General features: G+C 49.6%; 1 protein-coding gene across 6 annotated transcripts in view; it reads right to left on the reverse strand.

Moving 5' to 3' along the window:
* Positions 1 to 22,847, reverse strand: part of LRRN2 (leucine rich repeat neuronal 2) — a 65,579-nt gene that overhangs the window by 37,101 nt on the left and 5,631 nt on the right. For 2 of the 6 annotated variants that reach the window (XM_065938227.1, XM_065938225.1), the window contains one exon: positions 22,704 to 22,760. The exons of 2 other annotated variants lie outside the window; for them this stretch is intronic. The gene's annotated coding sequence lies outside the window, so the exon portion shown is untranslated. Of the gene's footprint in view, positions 1 to 20,003; positions 21,734 to 22,703; positions 22,761 to 22,847 lie in introns of those variants that run through there. 2 more of the 6 variants (XR_010663472.1, XR_010663471.1) reach the window with 2 other exon arrangements.

Raw genomic sequence — 22,847 nt, forward strand, 5'->3', positions numbered from 1 at the left:
CTTTGTACCTAAGGCTCCAGGACAGCCCTGGTCTTGAAACAGCCTTGGCCGGCTGTAGAGCTCAGACTGCTCTGTCCCCGCTGTGTGAGCTGACCCCCGCTCTCCTGCCCATCCCTGCTTCTTCCTTCCAGTATCTCCTCCCTCTGCCAGACATGTCCTCTTGCACTTGCTGTCTCTGGCCCCATCATCTCGTTTTCTCTCTTCATGTCCCCTGGGCTGGGAACCCCATAGGGCTCTCTACCTTTACAGTGAGAACACTTAGCACAGGGCTGGGCACACAGAGGTTCATTTTTTTTTTTTTTTTTTTCCTTTTTGGAATAATGAACTCTTCTTTCTGCATGGTGCTATTTCGGTTTCTGCTTTGTGTTCCCTACCTGTACCCCCCACCCCACCACCATCTCACACACGCTCACACCCTGGCTGGCTTCCTCTCGAAGCCCCTCAGACCACCCCTCTGCTGGGCTGGGAGCGAAGGAGCCGGGCATCTCAGCTCGGCTGAGTCCTATGGGCCTCAGTGGGAGGGAAGGGCCTGGACAGGCTACACAGTCCTGTGTCAGGACTGATACCTACTGATGAGGACCAGGCTTGTTCTGTGCAATTTCCATCTCATTTGTCTTTTCATTTGTAGCTAAAATTGGCCAATTTCATCTGGAGTGTGCCTGGACTCTGACAATCTGCACACAGCAAACGTGTGTCCCCAGGAGCTGTGACAGGCAGGCGGGCAGGGGAACAGGCCTGGGTCCTCTGGCGGCACTGCGCTGGGTCCTGGGCCTCCAGAAGCACTAGAGGATGGCGACCAAACATGACATCTCCAAGGCCTGGGGTGGGGACAGGGAGGAAAGTGCCATGAGGGGGGGTTAGGGTTAAGCACGGGAAAAATCTGGTGGGTTTTTTCCCTTATTTCTTTGTTCCTATCTCGAGGGAGAGAGTCAAGGGCAGGCATTCTCCCCTGCTTAACCTGGCCTTTGGGGGCCAACACACAACACGTGTGGAGTCCTGTGTCCTGGGGCGCCCTGCAGGATCTGGACTGCTTTGAAGACGAGCCGGGAGGCGGCCTTCACGGACCCTCCATCCTGCTTCTGCATGAACTTGGGGATTATTCACCAGATGGCTTCTCCAAAGCAATCCTTTGCTTGTTGCTGCCTCTCCTCTAGGCAATGCAACCAGTGCTCTGCAAATCAGACCTAATTAGACCAGCAAATCGGCGCACTCGAGTCATCACAGCACTCTCTGAGCACAAGAGGAAGCGCTGTTTGGATTATCCTACAAGGTGCATGTTGCGTCTGTTGCTGTTTCCTTGGATTATCCATTCTTTGCTTCCCGCCTTCTATCGACTCCTTAACGGAGAGGCAGGATGCAGCCCCCACAGGCCAGCATTCATCTTCCCCGTCTGACCCTCTCGCAGGCTATTTAGCTGCTGTTGCAAGACCAAGGAGGGGAGAAAAATGAAAACAGGGCCCAGAGAGCAGTGAGGGCAAATGGGACTCTTTTAGAACCGGATCCACTGATAAGTCTGGACAAGAAGAAACGACCTCAGCCTTTGAGAGGTGGAAGACTCCTCAGATGGCAAGGCCAGATGGATGGGCCACCTGGCTGGGCTGTTCGCAGGAGGAGGCCAGGCTGGGTAGTCTTTAGAGAGGTCTAGGAGCCCAGGCCCCAGGAACTAAGGCAAAGATTACTGGTGTCAATGCCACCCCGTCTTAATGAAAAGATTACTGATTTTCCCTACCCCGCCTCGTTCCTTTCCTCCCAAAGCACTGCAGGAAGAAGACAGAGAAGCCAGCAGACCAGCCGCGTAACAGGCCTGCAGGGGCAGCCTCCCCAGCCGGCTCGCTGCCGCCCTCTCAGCCCTCTCTCACTGCCACCCTGGCACACTCTGGGTGCCCTTTCCCGGACCTGCTTCTCCCTGGCCTCTGACAAGAGACCCTGCCAACCCGTGGGACTGACGGGCTGGGCAGGCGTGACCTCCCGTGCCCCTCCCCCCGCGCTGGGCCTCCGTCCCCACCTCGCCCAGCACCCAGCAGCCCGTCTTCTCTTCCTTCGCTCCATCTTAAAGAGAGAGGTTTTCTCTAAACATCAACCTCATCCCTTCCCACCTCCAGGAAACTCAGTCCTTCACTCACCCTCTCCACCTTTAAAACCAACAATAAAAATGCCATTTTGGTCTGCTCTTCCTCCTAAATAGAGGCTTATAAAAGTGCTATGTGAGCTGCTTTCCAGTCTCACCATTCTTCTCAACTTGGCAGCATTTTCTTTGCTTTCAGCCTCTGGGAGCCCTTGACGGAATCAGCCACACGGGGAGGAGCCCTTTCACTGGGGAACCCTCTCCCCGTCTTCCGTGCTCCCGGTTCTCACCCCCGTCTAGGGCCGGCCTCCTGCAGGCTCATCCCCGCCCTCCCTGGCCCCCCCATCACACTGGCAGCACCACCCCGGTGACCACCGAGCGCTGGGATCTCTTCTCTCCACTCAGTCCCTAAGCAACCAAACTCCAACCCAAGTCCTTCGAACACTGGCCCCAAATCAGACACGCCACACCCTCTCCCCGGTGTCGGCCGAGCCCCCAGAGAGCCGTCCTCCCAACATCCATGCTGCCTCTCCACCCACCACTCCACGCTCTTGAGGGCTGCTCCTTTGGAGCGGCCCTGACCACAGAGAGTGGTCACGCTTTCCCGGGGGTCTGAGGACACAGTCCCAAGCGGCCTGCAGAAAGGTCCCAGGGACTCTGCAGTCTTGGCCTGACTCTGTGAACTTCACGCTAGACCCACACTTGCTTTTTTCTAGGGTTTCCCCCCTCAGCCTCTGAGTCAAGGAGCAGCTTCCCCCGAGAGGCGCACCCACCAGGTTGACCTCCTCTAGAACACTGTCTCCAGTTAACAGCCTCTCTTCTCCACCAACTGTCACTGGTGTGGGGGCCTGTACCATTTAGTTTGGTGTTTAAATAATTGCTTTGAGGCTGGATCAACACCATTAGCAGTTTCTTGAGGGCAGGGCTCACCTTTTTTGTCTGACCCTCCAACACGCACCCTTGGTGAGGCCTTGACTGGACTCCTGGAGGCTGGGACTGGCTCTCTTGCCACCTCTCCTCTCCCAACAGAGGGATGGCACGGGGACTTGAGCAAGCCCATCCATTGGGTGCCGTGCCCAGGTGGAGACAAGCCACCTTGCGGGGCCCTTCCAGTCACTTAATCGCATTTGGCTCCACACCTGAGATTGAGGCTTCCAACTGCTCCCCAAATCCTCCTTAATTAAACCTCCAGAGGCCCCTGCTGAGGGACAACTCTGGTCCTCTTCGATGGGCAAAAACACCCTGGTGGCCCTCTTGGCCGAGGGTGGGTACTTTCAGGCCCCAACTGTGGTCTGCGCAGCCTGCACCAGCCGGCTTGCCTGGAGCAGCTGGGAGGGCCGGGGTGACAAGCAGGAGCCGGAAGGGCCTCTCTCCATTGTGCTAAAACGAGCCACCTGCAAATCAGATGCAAAATACCATGCAAATACGGCATGTATTAATTTGGAACCAACAGCTTTGGGCATTTTAGGCAATAAAATGCCAGCCCTGTATGTGATCATATTTACTGCCCCAATTTTCCTTTTCTGATATTCCAAGTGAAACTGAAAGTGCAGTTATATAAGCTATCAAATGTCTCTCTTGCAAATGTCTAGGCACAGGGATAAGTTAGACATTACTGCTACCTATGTAAACACAGATGCAACTGCATCCACATCCTCACAGCAAATATTACTGAACACCTACTGTGTGTAAGACACCAGGCTAGGAACTAACAGAAGCGCACGAAGTGCCCTCAGCTGAGCTTAGAACAAGAGACATCTATTAGGTGCCTATTACTAAACCCTTATTAAATGCCAGCTACTAGTTATGTGACCCTAGGCAAGTGAGTTTTCTCACCTGAAAATGGAGGAATGCAAATGTACTTCAGGGGGTGAGTAATTAAACTGGAGCACATCCCCATCAGGGACCACCACTCAGCAACAAAGAGGAGCCAACTACCGATACAGTGAACAAGCTGATTGCAGCCCAAGGAAACTGGGCTGCCGGGAAAGAAGCCAATGGGAAGGATATAGACTGTACGATCCCACTGATGTAACACCTGTGAAATAACACCACCACAGAGATGGGGGACATGTCAGAGGCTGGCGGACATTAGGGATGGGGTGTGTAGCTGTGAAGGTAGCAGCAGGGAGCCCTGTGACCGTCCAGGTAAGGGTCTTGATTGTGGTGGTGGTTACACAAAGCTATATACACAAATGAAATTTGGATAAACTCTATGAATTTCATCCGTGCCGGTCTCCTGATTTTGATATTGAACTATAGCCACATAAGATGTTAATGCTGGGGGAGGCTGGATGAAGCATACTCAGGAATTCCTGGTACGCTTCTTTGCACTTCCAGTGAATCTATACTTATTCCAAGACAAAACGTTTTTCTAAAAATAGGGTATATAGTACCTACAGGATAAGGTTGTTTTTAAGGTTCAATGAATTAATACAGAGCACTTCACACAGCATCTAGAACATGGCAAGCTTTCATTACCTGTTGTTACTTCCGGCCAGTTGCTGGGAGCACCACATCAATAAGTCACAGAGACCTCTGTTCTCAAGGAGCTTCCAACCCAACGAGATAGGAAGACACGGGAAAGAGATTTTTCATATGGCAAGCTGAGTGTGCTCAGTACAAGGGAAGAGGTCTTCAGGCTTCGGGGAAGCTTTCCTGGGAAAGATGTCACCAGAGCTGAGTGCTGAAGCTCAGGGAGAGCTGATCAGGTGAGTGTGCATGAAAGGCACCAAGGCAGGGCAAGACTAGAGCAAAGCTTACAGTGCAGAGCGGCAGAGAAGGCTTACTCGCGCATTTAGGGGGCAGAGAGTGGTAGGGAAGGAGGCTGCAAAGCAGGCAGGAGCCAAGCAGGGAGCCACTGGGAGCGCAGAACCCTCCCTCCGAAGCTGAGTGTGGGGGCCGCTGCCCCGTGCCCACCTCAGCCACCTTGTTCCTTCCTCTGGATTCCCCCGGCACTCTGCTCCTGGGGTCCCCAGAGCCTGACGGGTCCTGCTGGTCTGTGCTGAAAGAGGGACTCTAAGTGCCTGGGAAAGGTGAGAGGCCCGTGAAGGCTCCGCAGAGCCCACTGGGATCGCCCTGAGCCACGCAGCAGGTAAATCTACACAAACCAGATTGCACATCACATTCCAACCCACCTCCTTCTTCCCCACCCGTGTAGGTTTGTCTGTTTTTCTTTGGTACAACTCCTTCCACTACTGTTGATAACCCGGAACTTGTCTCCTTTTTGAATACTAGCATGAATGGAACAGTGCAGAGAGCACAGAACTGGGCCACAAGAACTAGGTTTGAGCTTAACTCTTCGCTGACCAGCCCCATGGCTGCAAGTAAGCCACTGAACCTTTCTGAGCAGTAGTTTCCTCTGCTATGAAACAAGTGATCATAATGCATACCCCAGTTTCCTCAAAGGGGTGGCTCAAAGGCCTTTAAAAAACACTATGATGACATATGTGAAAGAGCTTTCTAGGTTGCAAACAACTGTCCAGATGCAGAAGATTACCGCTATTGTTCCTGAAAGAACTCTTGGTGAAGAGGAGTCTACCCCTCTGGCTGGAAAACCAGAGTAAACCTTCTCTGAAGTTGGATAAGGTCTTTAGCTGGGGTAGGAGAGTGAAGGGAAAGGAGACAGGACCATCAACCCTACTTCCCTTCACAAGGGAACACAGGTAAGGCAGTGGCCATCTGGTCTACCAACACTGCACTTGTGGCTGGCTTTTCCCTTCACCCTTTCTCTTGCAATCCTTTTTGTATTTAAAGATCTTTCACTAACTAATTTACTCCTCAAATACTTTTTGTACACCTAATCTGTGTTACAAAAGTGAGCTTAACAGCCAGTGTCTCTGCCCTCACAGGGTCACAGTCTACTGGCAGAGATGGACATTTGTCCAACAAGCACCCAAGCATACAGGGTATTATGAGTGTGTCCAACAGGGACCTGATAAAATTCTGCAGGTACCCTGGGGAAGCTTTTTGAGAGAAGGGTTATTTGAGTTGAGATCTGAAACCTAACTAGAATTGAGGGAGAAGTGTATGGAATGGGAAGAGTGACAAAAGGCCAGGGTACAGCATGTGTGAAAACCGTGAGGCAAAGAGTTTAGCAAAGAATGGAAAGAAGCCAGTGTGCAGAGTGTAGAGCATGAGGGTAGTAGGGGCGCTGGGAATCATTGAGGAGTTTTGAGAGTACAGAAAAACTGGGACCAGATCAGATCTGCGTCCTTAAAAGACCATTCCAGCAGCTATTTGGAGATCGGACTGGCAAGGGCAGATGTACTCAAATCAGAAGGGGATTCCAGTGTCTGAGGCGAGAGGTGAAGGCAGTATGAAGGGGAGTGTGAAGATGGGGAGTGGGGGGACATGGGTGTTGTTCCAGAGACTGGCCAGGACCTGTGAATGCACTTAGCAAGTGCATCCATAAAGGGGTAAAGGGAAGAGTTGACAAGGACTCCCAGTACAGAACTGGCTTGAGGTGGTGGCATTCAAAAACCAGGCAACGGTGGAGGGGTTCAGGCAGGGGAGCTGAGGGGCAGTGGAGATTCAGGAGGACCACGACTCTGTCTTTAGATATGCACGGCTGAGGTTTCTCGGGACACCCCACTTCGTCAACTAGGCAGGTGGACACAGGGACGTGGAACTCAGCGGAAACGTGCGGGTGACATCCATGCAAAAGGGCTGACAGGAGAAGTCTGCCATGAAATCGTCTAGGGACAGCTACCCCGTCAGGAAAGAAGAGTGTGAGCCAGACTACAGGCATTGCCAACGTTGAGAGGCAGAGAAGGGAAGGATGAGTCAGCAAAGAAGACCTGGAATAACCAGAAAAGCCAGGAATAGGGGGTCAGAGAAGCCGAGGGAAAAGAAGTGTCAGAAAGGAGTGAAAAACGGTTCTGAGAGCTAAAAACTGTTGCCTGCGCTTAGCGCCATGGAAAGCTGTTTCACGGAGGAGGCGGAGCGAGGGAGCGGTGGGAGGGCTGAAATGGATCCCGCGCAGCCGGTCCTTTCAAGACACGGCCCCTAAGGAGGCAACGCCGGCTCGAGGACGCTTTCTGTTGTGGCTGGAGATGGGAGAGGCATGAGCATGGCTGCAAGGACGTCCCGAGACCAGAGGACAGGGTGCGCGGCACAGACGGAGCGGGAGCTGGGCCGCAGGGGCGACACCGCCTCCCGCCTCGGCTCAGAGGGGAGGGAGGAGCAGGACTGGGCGAGGCAGGCGGGCCTCCGGGCTTGATGCAAGAGTTGAGGGTGTTCTCCTGACGGCTCCTGTGTCTCTGTGAAGCAGGAAGCGAGGTCTCGAGCTGAGAGTGAGGGCGTAGGTAGAGTTTTGGGAAGGAAGGTGTGAACTAGTCATCGTGGAGAGTTGAGAGGGAGATAACCATAGGAATGTGGTAGGAACACTTCTGAAGAAGAAGCTGGGTTGGTGATGGTGAATTTTTACAGGTCCCAATCTGCCTCATTTTGAGTCTTCTTCTAGCAGGTTTGTTGACTGGATGCAGGCAGAAAGCAGCTTATAGAGTGGTTAATCCAGAACTGGGACTTTGCCAGACTGGAACAGTAAAAAGACAGTGAGTCAGGAGAGTTTAGGATACTAGCAGGAGAGTTCTTTTTTTCCCACCATTTATTTTTATTAGTTGGAGGCTAATTACTTTACAATATTGTAGTGGTTTTTGCCATACATTGACATGAATCAGCCATGGATTTACATGTGTTCCCCATCCCGATCCCCCCTCCCGCCTCCCTCCCCTTCCCATCCCTCTGGGTCTTCCCAGTGCACCAGCCCTGAGCACTTGTCTCATGCATCCAACCTGGGCTGGTGATCTGTTTCACCCTTGATAGTATACTTGTTTCAATGCTGTTCTCTCAGAACATCCCACCCTCGCCTTCTCCCACAGAGTCCCAAAGTCTGTTCTGTACATCTGTGTCTCTTTTTCTGTTTTGCATATAGGGTTATCGTTACCATCTTTTAAAATCCCATATATATGCGTTAGTATACTGTATTGGTGTTTATCTTTCTGGCTTACTTCACTCTGTATAATGGGCTCCAGTTTCATCCATCTCATTAGAACTGATTCAAATGAATTCTTTTTAATGGCTGAGTAATATTCCATGGTATATATGTACCACAGCTTCCTTATCCATTCATCTGCTGATGGGCATCTAGGTTGCTTCCATGTCCTGGCTATTATAAACAGTGCTGCGATGAACGCTGGAGTGCACATGTCTCTTTCAGATCTGGTTTCCTCCGTGTGTATGCCCAGGAGTGGGATTGCTGGGTCATGTGGCAGTTCTATTTCCAGTTTTTTAAGGAATCTCCACACTGCTCTCCATAGTGGCTGTACTAGTTTGCATTCCCACCAACAGTGTAAGAGGGCTCCCTTTTCTCCACACCCTCTCCAGCATTTATTGCTTGTAGACTTTTGAATAGCACCCATTCTGACTGGTGTGTAATGGTACCTCATTGAGGTTTTGATTTGCATTTCTCTGATAATGAGTGATGTTGAGCATCTTTTCATGTGTTTGTTATGCATCTGTATGTCTTCTTTGGAGAAATGTTTGTTTAGATCTTTGGCCCATTTTTTGATTGGGTCATTTATTTTTCTGGAGTTAAGCTGCAGGAGTTGCTCGTATATTTTAGAGATTAATCCTTTGTCTGTTGCTTCATTTGCTATTATTTTCTCCCATTCTGAAGGCTGTCTTTTCACCTTGCTTATAGTTTCCTTTGTTTTGCAAAAGCTTTTAAGTTTCATTAGGTCCCATTTATTTTTGCTTTTATTTCCAATATTCTGGGAGGTGGGTCATAGAGGATCTTGCTGTGATTTATGTTGGAGAGTGTTTTGCCTATGTTCTCTTCTAGGAGTTTTATAGTTTCTAGTCTTATATTTAGATCTTTAATCCACTTTGAGTTTATTTTTGTGTATGGTGTTAGAAAGTGTTCTAGTTTCATTCTTTTACAAGTGGTTGACCAGCTTTCCCAGCACCACTTGTTAAAGAGTTTGTCTTTTTTTCATTGTATATTCTTGCCTCCTTTGTCAAAAATAAGGTGTCTGTAGGTACATGGATTTATCTCTGGGCTTTCTATTTTGTTCCATTGATCTATATTTCTGTCTTTGTGCCAGTACCATACTGTCTTGATGACTGTGGCTTTGTAGTAGAGCCTGAAGTCAGGCAGGTTGATTCCTCCAGTTCCATTCTTCTTTCTCAAGATTGCTTTGGCTATTCGAGGTTTTTTGTATTTCCATACAAATTGTGAAATTATTTGTTCTAGTTCTGTGAAGAAGACCGTTGGTAGCTTGATAGGGATTGCACTGAATCTATAGATTACTTCGGGTAGTATACTCATTTTAACAATATTGATTCTTCCAATCCATGAACACGGTATATTTCTCCATCTATTTGTGTCCTCTTTGATTTCTTTCATCAGTGTTTTATAGTTTTCTATGTATAGGTCTTTTGTTTCCTTAGGTAGATATACTCCTAAGTATTTTATTCTTTTTGTTGCAATGGTGAATGGTATTGTTTCCTTAATTTCTCTGTTTTCTCATTGTTAGTGTATAGGAATGCAAGGAATTTCTGTGTGTTAATTTTATATCCTGCAACTTTACTATATTCATTGATTAGTTCTAGTAATTTTCTGGTAGAGTCTTTAGGGTTTTCTATGTAAAGGATCATGTCATCTGCAAACAGTGAGAGTTTCACTTCTTCTTTTCCTATCTGGATTCCTTTTATTTCTTTTTCTGCTCTGATTGCTGTGGCCAAAACTTCCAAAACTATGTTGAATAGTAGTGGTGAGAGTGGGCACCCTTGTCTTAGCCCTGATTTTAGGGGAAATGCTTTCAATTTTTCACCATTGAGGATAATGTTTGCTGTGGGTTTGTCATATATAGCTTTTATTATGTTGAGGTATGTTCCTTCTATTCCTGCTTTCTGGAGAGTCTTTATCATAAATGGATGTTGAATTTTGTCAAAGGCTTTTTCTGCATCTATTGAGATAATCATATGGTATTTATCTTTCAATTTGTTAATGTGGTGTATTACATTGATTGATTTGCAGATATTAAAGAATCCTTGCATTCAGCAGGAGAGTTCTTAAAGTGATGGAACATGGAACCTCTCTGGATTCGAAGAGTAGGCAGAATAAAGTCATGGATGGCAAGAAAGTAGAGGTGCCAGTGGACTGAAGACTCTAGAACACAGGTCCCAAAAGATCAACGTCCATAAGAACCAAAGGTCTCAGCGAGGTTAAAAATGGCTGTGTGAGAGTCTGAGATAACAAGCTGGGGGCTAGGAGGTTGTGGCCAGAAAGCAGGGGGCTCTATCAGGTGACCTCCAGGCAAGGGCAAGATCCAGTGTGTGACCTTGGGAGTGGGCGGCTGAGGGGGAGACCTGTAAAGGGGCTGATGGGCCTGGGGGTAGAACTCGTTGCGCATTGAGTCACTGAGCTCACTCCGAATGATGGACAGACTTGCTCCAGGGGAGGATGCCTAGGGGCAGATGCCAAAGACTTCTATGAACAAGAGGGCGCTTGGTGATGACAAGGGGGAGGTGGAGATGAAGCCTAATTTTATGAGATTTGGGGAAGAATGGTCTCTTAGGGGAATTACATTCCCTTGCACCTTAAGTACGTTCTCCAGAGTGGAAGGTCAGAAAAGAAAGCAGAAAGAGTCTTGAGAAGAGGTAACAGATACAGCACAGGGTCAGAAGTCAAGAAATGAACACCAGTCCTGATGTCACTTGCATGCTATGTGACCTTGGGCAGGTCCTTCCCCCTTCCCAAGCCTCAGATTTCACATCAATAAAAATAGGTTGGGGAAATGGCTAAGCTAGCGCTCCCCAGATGGGTTACAGGTGTGCTCAGACACGGGGCCCCTCAGCCCCCGAGTCAGAGTTCCTGAGTCGCCGTCATCACGTCAGAGTGCTGCATGGTGCACAAGAGCACAGAGAAGCGTGGGCCAGACTCTCCAGGCCCAGCCAGCTCAGCGCTACATCTCGGAAGGGGCTGTGGGGAGGCTGACGGAAGAACAGACAGACTCTGGCTGCAGGCAGAAGCCCATCTGCTGGCAGAGACGGAAGCCAAGTGCCCAGCTCCCCTTGCCTCCCTCCCAGCAACAGTTGAAGGGCTGGGACCCATATGGCTGCCCAGGTGAGCCGGTGCGGCTGCTCCTCTCCCGTCCTGGGCCAGGGGGTTGCGGGTGACCCCCTCAAGCCTCCGCAGCAACTTCTGGAAGTGGAGGAGCGACCTCCTCCTTGCTCCTGTAAGACTTCCCAGTTCTAAAAACGGGCTCCCTATTTCCAAGGCAGAATGTCTCGGGGCACGTGACCCAGAAAGAGCCTTCAAAGTGCAGACCGTTCTGGGGCCACCACTCCTTGGAGATCCACAGATAAGCACTACGTGGCTGACCTTGGGTTCCCCTCTCTCGGCCACCAGCCCTCCTCAGCCCCCCTCCACCTCCTGTCCGACGCTAATGCTTAGGAACTGCACAGGCAACTTAGTTACATCCTAATCATAATATTAGCAAAGACCAGTACCTGGCCCAGGGCTTTGTACACAGTAGGTACTCAGTAAACATTTACTGAATAAATGAAGACTATTTTCAAGTACTTAGAAAACTTGACCAAGCCCACCACAATTGTTTAAATTATTGATCACATTGCTATTAATTGGCATAGATAAGAGATTATTTCTTAAATTCTTTTATATTTATTGGTGCCAGGGGCTTCCCTGGTAGCTCAGCTGGTAAAGAATATGCCTGCAATGCAGGAGACCCTGGTTCAATTCTTGGCTTGGGAAGATCCCCCTGGAGAAGGGAGAGGCTACCCACTCCAGTATTCTTGGGCTTCCCTGGTGGCTCAGATAGTAAAGAATCTGCCTGCAATGTGGGAGACCTGAGTTTGATCCCTGGGTTGGGAAGATCCTCTAAGGGATGGCATGGCAACCCACACTCCAGTATTCTTGCCTGGAGAATCCCCATGGACAGAGGAGCCTGGCAGGCTACAGTCCATGGGGTCACAAAGAGTTGGAAACGACTGAGCGACTAAGCACAGCACAGTACTATATGCCAATTGCTGAAGTGTGAGTTGGCTTCATTTCCAGAACCCTGTGAACTGGGTCTGTTAATCCCATTTTACAGATAAGCAAACTGAGGCTCAAAGTGAGGTTATGAGATATGTCCAATGTCATAGAAGTGGTAGCCAGTGGCTCTGGGACACTAACCCAGATGCATCCAACTTTAAAGATGGTGGTCTTTTCAACACACCAAGCTACCTCTCACCTAGAGAGACCAGAATGAAGACAGAAGCAAAGACGGTGGCAGAAAAGGGTGAAGACTGTGTGGCACACAGGCGAGGCTCCCCGCTGCCTTGGCCAGGGAAGCAGTTTTGAGGTTGGGTAAGCTTTGCTGAAGAGAAGTGCAGAGGGTCAGACCCTTGCTCATGCCTCCCTCTTTGATTGCTTGGCTGGATTACCCACTGCCTATGAGAGCTGGCATCCCACTTAGCACTGCCTGACTTGGTTCTCTGAGCGTGTGAGAGGCCAAGATGCAGCAAAGATCTGTCCCACTGTGGATAAACCGGCCCTGTTTCCTCCCCACAAGGGGGAAACACTATCTGTTCAAGAGGGACCCTTGTTCTCAGGGCCCAGGGAGCACACAGGAGATGTCAGAAAACAGAAGGGGTCTGACCTGCATGGAAGAACATGGCTGTCAGCCCACGCTTGCCCGCCACTGCCTGACAGGTGAGCAGCTGTACTCCACATCTGTCTGTCCATCTGCATCTCAGGGGCCTGCAGGGAGTTGATGCTCCTCAGACGGGAGCCTGGACCTGAAGGTCCTCCTTTGCTACAGGTGTTAACCAGCAGAGAACAGGCAGGGCGGGCTGGGAAGGAAAGCGGGCCTCAATTACCCTCCCAAACCTGAACCCCCTCCCCACTGCCAAGCCCCCCTCCGCTCCCCCACAAACTCCCCTAGCTCTGCCTGCCAAGCTCTGCAAATTACCACACATGCCAATAAGTCATTAGGAACCAGAACAGCAAATGTGGGGTTGCCATGGAGACCAGCACCGGGAGCTGGCAGCCCTGCGGGCCGGCCCGTGGCCCCGGTGTGCTGCGCGCAGGGCTGGCAAGGCCGGAACACCCGGCAGAGGGGAGAGGCGGCCCCCGCAGGCGCGGGCTGCAGGGGGCAGCAGGCCAAGCCCCCCGCCCTCCCCGAGGCCCTGCGCGCTGCCAGAGGGCAGGAGCACCAGGCCAGCAGGCAGCCCCTCCCTTCAGAGAGCTGCCTCTCTGCCCGGAGGAGGTGATGAAGAACATTCGGGGACCAGCCCTGGGGAGGAAAGCTAATGCCCCAGTGACCTGAGCAGCTGGCCGGAGTCTAGAGGAAGAAGCCCGAGGGGTGAGGGCAGGACTATGCTCAACCACACTCTCCCACCTTCCTGGACGAGGAACTCACGTGCGCTTCAGTCCAGAGCTTAGCACATACACCCACTGGCCACAAATGGGTGAGTAGATGGGAACGAACGTGGTCAGTACCCGAGATCTCTGACAGGACAGGAGCAGGCTCTGGACCAAACACCAGTTTAGGGGGACCTTCGACAAAGTCACTTCTCTCTGGGCCTCGAGTTCATCACTGAGAAAATAACCAGACTGTGTTCCAGATACAGTGTACCTCAAAAGGGCTCTGCTGAGCCTCTGAGTTCTGGAGCGATTCCTCCAGTCAGGATCAGGAGGAGGCTGAACAGGGGGGCTGTGGTTCAGCATTGCTCCAGCTACAACAGCCGGTATTAATTGCCTGTTGCTGCGGTAACATACTACCACACATTTAGTGGTTTAAAGTAACATAATTGTCTACAATTTGAAATGCCAGAAGTCCAAAATGGGTCTCGTGCATGTGTGCTAAGTTGCTTCAGTCATGTCTGACTCTGCAACCCCACGGACTGTAGCCCATCAGGATCCCCTGTCCATGGGATTCTCCAGGCAAGAATCCTGGAGTGGGTTGCCATGCCCTTCTCCAGGGGATCTTCCCAACCCAGGGATCGAACCTGCGTCTCTTACTTCTCCTGCATTGGCAGGCAAGCTCTTTACCACTAGCACCACCTGGGAAGTCCAAAATGGGTCTCACTGGGCAAAAATCAAAATGTCAGCAGGTATGTGTTCCTTCCTGGAGTCTAGGGGAGAGCCTGTTTCCACGCCTTTTCCAGCTTCTTGAGGCTGCAGCATTCTGTGGCTGACGGTCCCTTCCACCTTCCAAGCCAGCAACGGCCAGTCTTCCTCACATGTCATCACTCTGACACTGACTTCTGCTCCCTCCTCCACATTCAAAGGACTTGTGATAATAACATGGGGCCCACCTGGATAATCCAGAATAATCTTTTCATTTTAAGGTCAGCTGATTCACAGCCTTCATTCCCTTTGCCCCGTAACATAACAAATTTACAAGTTCTGCAGATCAGGAGGTGAGCATCTTTGGGAGGCCATTATTCTGCCTACCACACATATAGCTTTGTTTTGAAAAACAGATCAATTTCTAGCAATGTTTGAAAGCCACGTGACTCTCAGTGGCCATCAGTTTTAAATGCTCCGACCTGGACACCTCCTTTTCTCCCTGGGGGACCCTTGCAAGGAAATTCAGAGGAACTCTAGGGCCTGCCCATTGAGAATGAAAGCTGGCAGCTTGGGCTGTCCCAGCAGGGTATGCAGAGAGGTGGGTGTCCGTGTCCACCAGAAGAGCCCTGTCTTGGGGAATCCACCAGTCTCAACTCTTTCCTCTCCCATCCCTCTGTATCCACATATTTGTATCCACATGCATTACCCTGCAGTCATCTGTTCTTGTTTTTGCTTCCAGTCAGGTCGGATGGAGCTGTGTGTGCGGTGTACCCAGGCATGCAGTGAATGACCTCCCCATCAGACCAGGTGACCCCAGAGGCCACATCCTTGCTTGCTTTGCACCCCACTACCCATTCCCAGCCCTCGGCACTGTGTCTGGTGCAGAAGGTACACTAGCTTGACAGTCAAAAAGAAGAGATAGCATCTCTTCTCCCCTCACTGTCCCCCTCCTAAATCCATCCAGAGGAGCCCCCAGATGCTCTGTAATAAACTCCAGAAACAGCACCCAAGTTCAGAAACAAAGATCTTAGAATCTCCCAACTAGCACGTCTCTAGGCCCCTTGGGAGCCTAGACTTGCCCTGGCGGAGACGGTGGCCCTCCCTTACAGCATAACCTATTCTCACTTCTGCAAGATAGTCTCTGCCAAACTGCCTGGGACCCAGTGGAGCTGAGTAACCAAATTCTTATGAGAAGGGTACCCTGAGTATTAATCACAGCCCTGGTGTTTTTTTATTTTATGCAAATTATTCACCCTCTCTCAGCCTTTCTTCCCCCTTGGTATCAACCGATGGCTCATTCCCATTCCTACTTTTATCATGTGCCCCAGGGAACTCTGGAGAAGAAATTTGATAGAGGAGGGGAAAGTTGTTCTTTGGAGGTGGGGCCCTGGAAAGACTGAGGAGAAGAAAGTGAAAGTTGCTTAGTCATGTCTGACTCTTTGAGATTCCATGGACTATATAGTCCATGGAATTCTCTAGGCCAGGATACTGGAGTGGGTAGCCTTTCCCTTCTCCAGGGGATCTTCCCAACTCAGGGATCAAACCCATGTCTCCCGCATTGCGGGCAGACACTTTACCAGCTGAGCCACAAGGGAAGCAAGAGGAATTAGCGTTTATTGAGCTTCTACTTTGGAGCAGGCAGGCACTCTACACAGATTGGCTCATTAGCTCACTTGGTTGGGAACCAGGGCTCTGGAGTCAGAAAGACTGGGGGCTGAATTCCCGGCTGCCATTTGCTGGCTGTGTGTGGCCTCAGGCAAGTTATTTAATGTTTCCCAGCTTTAGTTTCCTCAACACCAAAATGGGAGAAAATAACATCTACTTCACAGCATTATGTGGATTAAGTGAGATGAATGCAGCAGAACTTCTGGCACATCACAAGCACTCAACGACTCAGCTGTGGTCATTAACAAGCCTATGAAGTGAGTGCTATTAGTCCAGATGTAGAGATGAGGAGACTGAGGCTCAGAGAGGCAAAACGCCCAAGGGCATACAGTCAGGGAAGGGATGTTAAGCAGCTCTGGTTACAGCTCCTCTGGTCGGCAGGCAGCCCCAGGCTCAGGCCTGCATCCTGGAGGTGACGGTGCTAGACTGCCAGGGGCCCCGAGGAGGGAGAGCGGACCGCTGGGCAGAAGGCTTCGCCCAAGTGACGCTTGGCTCGGGTCGGCCGGTGTCGGGCAGGGGAGGCACCACCCAAGATCCCACCCCACTCCAGGGCTGTCTTTCTTCATACTCCAGAAGGAAGCCCGACCCCCAGGACCCAGGCAGACCCTCTCCAAGACAAACAGAAGGATGGGGGCACATTTGGGCAGAATTTCATTTCCATTTCGCGCTCTCTCTCTCTCTCTCTCTAGTCGCTCAGTCATGTCTGACTCTTTGCGACCCCATGGACTGTAGCCCACCAGGCTCCTCTGTCCATGGGTTTTGCCAGGCGAGAATACTGGAGTGGGTAGCCACCCTCTTCTCCAGGGGATCTTCTTGACCCAGGGATCGAACTCAGGCTTCCTGCACTGCAGGCGGGTTCTTTACTGTCTGAGCCAGCAGGGAAGCCCCATTTCACTACACATGAAACTACTGTGATGTTCTAGGAGTAACCTACCCAAGAGGAGCCTAGGCAGTGAGAAATGAAGAAGAGAAGTTGGCTGCAGACAGGGCCCCAGGGAATTGCAGAGAACCGAGCCCCGAACGTGAGGAGGCTGGGGCCTCATGGATGGCCCCAGACTGTGAGACAGCGGGTCCATGAAAACCACCAGAGAGCTGGGGCTGGGACTGAGAAGAGCAAGAGGGTTTCAAGGGACAGAGGGCAGCTGGCTCTGCAAAGGAGAGGCCAAGAACACTGAAGGGCTGCCTTCCTGTTCCCTGAGAGCATAAAGGGGACCCAGAAACCCAGGTGATGGGGAAGGGCCACTCCAGAGACAAACGCCTGCCCTTTCAGCTTCTACACCTGCCGCCTTACCCCCAGCCACACACCCTCTCCTGGCCTGGCCACCCGTCCCCCCTCCCACCCCACAAGCTCTCCTCCAGAGAGTCCTCCTCTCTGCATATCCAAACCCCACCCTGTTTTCCATGCCCAAATCAGCTGTACCTCCTCAGGGAAGAATATACTCCCACACAGAGCTCACAGCTCTGATAACATTTATAGTCTAAATCACACAGTTTAGCACTTGGTTTTAAATACTGTCTGGTATTATTCCCTCTTTATTTCTTGTGACTGTGAGTTTTGCCTTTCCAGTGACCAGGAGATTTCCTTACCAGTAAAGACCGTGTCTACTGTTTCTTTATCTTCTCTCCCCTCCACCCACTATTGCCTGGGAGGCCGTGCCCTTCATGAGACGACTTGTTGGGACAATGTGGATTGACTAAACCAGCTTCAAGGCCTGGAGAACTTCTTCCCACTTAGTAAAACATGGAAATGGATGGCCCCAACCTTGGGGTTTCAAAGTATCAGACCATATCACCCCCTGTCCTAAATGCTGCAAAAGCTCCCCTCGTCCCCTCGCTCTGAGAAAAAAACAAACTCCCTAGCCCAGCTCCACGGCTCGCCAAGATCTGGCCTTCTCAATCCCGCCAGGCACAGCCCTGCCTCCAAGTCCTGTACCTGCACCTTCTGCTTTCCTCATGCCACTCTCTCAGCAAGGTCAGCCTGGACAAAGCTACAGTCTCCTCCTCTAAGACTCTCCTATCCCCCTTCCTGGCTTTATTTTTCTGTTTAGCACTTGCCAACTTTCTATTAGGTTGGTACAAACATAATTGCAGTTTTGGACTGTGACTTTTAAATCATTATAACTAAGCTCAAACACTCTCTTTGGGATTGGAATGAAACTGACTTTTTCCACTCCTGTGGCCACTGCTGAGTTTTCCAAATTTGCTGGCATATTGAGTGCAGCACTTAAACAGCATCATTGTCTGTGTGTTAGTCGCTCAGTCATGGCTGACTCTTTGCAACCCCACAAACTGTAGCCTGCCAGGCTTCTCTGTCCATGGAATTCTCCAGGAAAGAATACTGAAGTGGACTGCCATTCCCTTCCCCAGAGCATCTTCCTCACCCAGGGGTCAAACCCTGGTCTCCTGCATCACAGGCAGATTCTTTACCATCTGAGCTACAGGGAAGTCAATCATCGTTTAGGATTTTAAATAGCTCATCTGGCATTTCATCACCTCCACTAGCTTTGTTCGTAGTCATGCTTCCTAAGGCCCACTTGATTGCACATTCCAGGATGTCTGGTTCAGTGATGATCACACCATCTGGTTATCCGGGTCATTAATATCTTTTTGGTATAGTTCTGTGTATTCTTGCTACCTCTTCTTAATATCTTCTGCTTCTGTTAGGTCCTTGCTGTTTCTGTCCTTTATTGAGCCCATCTCTGCATGAAATATTCCCTTGGTATCTCCAATCTTCTTAAAGAGATCTCTAGTCTTTCCCATTCTATTGTTCTTTGCATTGTTCACTTCAGGCTTTCTTATCTCTCCTTCCTATTCTCAGGTACTTTGCATTCAGTTGGGTATATCTTTCCCTTTCTCATTTGCCTTTCACTTCTCTTCTTTTCTCAGCTACTTGTAAGACCTCAGACAACCACTTTGCCTCCTTGCATTTCTTTTTCTTGGGGATGGTTTGGGCCACCATCTCTTGTACAATGTTACAAACCTCTGTCCATAGTTCTTCAGGCACTCTGCCTGCTAGATCTAATCCCTTGAATATATTCCTCACCTCCACTGCAAAATCATAAAGGGATTTGATTTAGGTCATACCTGAATGGTCTAGTGGTTTTCTCTACTTTCTTCAATTTAAGTCTGAATTTTGCAATAAAGAGTTCGTTGTCTGAGCCACAGTCAGCTCCAGGTCTTGTTGCTGGCTCAGAGAAAAAGCAAGGGAATTCCAGAAAAACATCTACTTCTGCTTCATTGACTATCCTAAAGCCTTGAACTGTGCACATCACAACAAACTGTGGAAAATTCTTAGAGATGGGAATACCAGACTACCTCCTGCGAAACCTGTATGTAGGTCAAGAGGCAACAGTTAGAACTGAACATGGAACAACAGACTGGCTCCAAATTAGGAAAAGGAGTAAGTCAAGGCTGTATATTGTTACTCTGCTTATTTAACTTATATGCAGAGTACCTCATGTGAAATGCTGGGCTGGATGAATCACAAGCTGGAATAAAGATTGCCGGGAGAAATATCAACAACCTCAGATATGCAGATGATACCACTCTAATGGCAGAAAGTAAAGAGGAACTAAAGAACCTCTTGATAAAGGTGCGAGAAGAGAGTGAAAAAGCTGGTTTAAAATTCAACATTTAGAAAACTACGATCATGTCATCTGGTCCCATTACTTCATGACAAATAGATGAGGAATAAGTGGGAACCGTGACAGATTTTAATTTTCTTGGGCTCCAAAATCACTGTGACCAGTGACTGCAGTCGTGGAATTAAAAGATGCTTGCTCCTTGGAAGAAAAGCTATGACAAACCTAGACAGTGTATTAAAAAGCAGAACATGACTTTGCTGACAAACGTCCATCTAGTCAAAGCTATGGTTTTTCCAATAGTCATGTACAGTTGTGAGAGTTGAAACATAAAGAAGGCTGAGCACCAAAGAATCGATGCTTTTGAACTGTGGTGTTGCAGAAGACTCTTGAGAGTCCCTTGGACTGCAAGGAGATCCAACCAGTCCATCCTAAAGGAGATCAGTCCTGGGTGTTCACTGGAAGGACTGATGCTAAAGCCGAAGTTCCAATACTCCGGTCACCTGATGTGAAGAGCCGACTCACTGGAAAAGACCCTGATGCTGGGAAAGACTGAAGGTAGGAGGAGAAGAGGATGACAGAGGATGAGATGGTTGAATGGCATCACCAACTCAATGGACTTGAGTTTGAGCAAACTCCGGGAGATAGCAAAGGACAGAGAAGCCTGGTGTGCTGCAGTCCATGGGGTTGCAGAGTCGGTAGTGACTGAACAACAACAACAATGTCAAACACATCTTTATTAGTCAAAGTAGGAACCATTACAATCAACAGTTTTGCCAACGAGAAATGTTTGCTAATTCCTATGGCATAAAAATTCATGCTTTGGGATTCAACCAACTCTTGGAAAGCTTTTTCTGCCTCCTGCTGGTTGTGGAAGTGTTTTCCCTGCAAAAAGTTGTCAAGGTGCTTGAAGAAGTGGGTTGGGGAAAGGTCAGGTGAATATGGCGGATGAGGCAAAACTTCGTAGCCCAATTCTTTCAACTTTTGAAGCACTGATCGTGCGATGTGGGGTTGGGAGTTGTTGTGGAGAAGAACTGGGCCCTTTCTGTTGACCAGTGCCAGCTGTAGGCATTGCAGTTTATGGAGAATCTCATGGATTAGCTGAGCATACTTCTCAGATGTAATGGTTCACTGGGATTCAGAAAGCTGCATTGGACAGGCAGCCGACCACCAAACAATGACCATGACCTTCAGGGGGGCAAGTTTGGCTTTTGGGAAGTGCTTTGGAGCTGCTTACTCCAACCACTGAGCTGGTTGTTGCCGGTTGTCATATAAAATCCACTTTTTGTCATATGTCATAATCCAATTGAGAAATTGTTATTTTTGTGTAGAATAAGAGAAGATACTTCAAAATGATGATTTTTTTTTAATTCGAGGTCAGCTCATGAGGCATTCACTTATTGAGTTTTTTCACCTTTCCAATTTGATTCAGATGTTGAATGACCACAGAATGGTCAACACTGAATTCTTCCGCAACTTCTCGTGCAGTTTTAAGAGGATCAGCTTTGATGATCCTCTCAGTTGGTCCTTGCCAACTTCCAATGGCCGGCCACTGTGCTCCTCATCTTCAAGGCCCCCATCTCCTTTGTAAATCTTTCTGAACCACCACTGCACTGTAGGTTCATTCGCAGTTTCTGGGCCAAATGCACTGTTAATACTGTGAGTTGTCTCCACTGCTTTATGACCCATTTTGAACTCAAGAAAATCACTCAAATTTGCTTTTTGTCTAACATCATTTCCCTAGTCTAAAATAAATATAAAACAAACAGCAAGTAATAAGTCATTAGCAAAAAAACATAAAGCGAGAAATGCACGTTAAAATGACATATAACATAACCACATTTAAGAATATATTCCAATATCAATAGGCAAAGTTCGACAATGCAAAACTGCAATTACTTTTACACCAACCTAATAATACATAACTGACTACTGAACGATGTGGGGTTTGGGGCACTGACCCTCTCTCTGCACAGTTGAAAATCTGAGTTTAATTTATAATCAACCCTCTATTTTGTAGTTCTGTATCCACAGATTCAGCCAAGCATGTTAGGGGTAATGTAGTGCTTCAGCATTTACTACTGAAAAAAAAATGCAGTTAAAACCTGTGTGGTTCAGGGTCAACTGTACTATTTATTTACTGTATCCTCAGACAATAAAGTATAAACTCTGTAAGGGTGATGATCTCTGGTTGCTTAGTTATTTGTACCCAGCGTCTGACACAGGTGCTTCATAAATACTTGCTGAATGAAGGCACCCCAGCGCCACCCTGGTCTGAGATGGCCGAGGCACAGCTTTGCTCAGAGCAGGACAATGGACAGGAACTTCTGTAGGTTCTCCCTAGATGAAAGTGAAAGTGACTCAGTCGTGTCTGACTCTTTGCGACCCCATGGGCTGTATGGTCCATGGAATTCTCCAGGCCAGAATACTGGAGTGGGTAATCTTTCCCTTCTCCAGGGGATCTTCCCAACCCAGGGATTGAACCCAGGTCTCCCGCATTGTAGGTGGATTTGTTACCAGCTGAGGCACAAAGGAAGCCCAAGAATACTGGAGTGGGTAGCCTATCCCTTCTCCAGCAGATCTTCCTGACCCAGGAATCAAACGGGGGTTTCCTGCATGGCAGGCAGATTCTTTACCAACTGAGCTATCAGGGAAGCCCAGGGTTCCACAATTCCAATCCCGGGCCAAGTCTGGGCAAGCACCTTCTGCTGGGAGGGCTCTCCAAGGAGCCGGTGAAGGGTGAGGGTGAGGACCAGGCAGAGTCAATGTCAAGTGTCCAGCCCCTCCGCTCCGCCCGCACAGCGTTCACACTTCCAGCCTGCCCATCCGCTGCCCCTGGTCGCTCCATCTCCTGGGCATCACCACCCCTGCCCTCCCAGTCCAGACACTTTCATCACCTGCCTCTGATGCTCACTCTGAGAATACTGCGTAAAGGAACACAGCCTTCCCTGCCTTTCCTCTCTCCTCGCCCCTTTCTTCCCACTCTGGAAGGGATGAGGGAAGACAGACCTGCTTTTCCTGGGGGACCCACGCTGGCGGCCTCACAATCACTGCCCCTTCTTCCACATGTTTGCTCCTGGAGGCTCTGCCTTGCAAGATATTTGCAAAAAGGAACGCTTGTTCTTCCCAGCACACAGGAGCCTCATCCCACTGGCAACACCAATCGCAAGCTTTCCCCCTGCCACCGCCGTGTCTGGACTTTGCACTCTGGTTCCCAGGAGGCACTGGGACCTCAGTCACTGGGAGAAGACCTCTCCCAGAAGTCACCTCTGCGTTGGCCCCACTGCTGTGTCAGCCCCCAGGGACTTACTCTTAGGGTACAGTTCCTCTGAGGTCACTGGCTCCATGTGGCCCCTGAGGCACTTAGCTGAAGTAGAAGGAAAAAATGTTGGTTCTCCAGGAGCTGTCATTTGAGGGAGGCAAAAAAAGGGAGACCCTTCTTGAAGGTCCCCAA

This window comes from Muntiacus reevesi, chromosome 5 (assembly GCF_963930625.1).
Source record: "Muntiacus reevesi chromosome 5, mMunRee1.1, whole genome shotgun sequence".
Classification (NCBI taxonomy): Eukaryota; Metazoa; Chordata; class Mammalia; order Artiodactyla; family Cervidae; genus Muntiacus; species Muntiacus reevesi.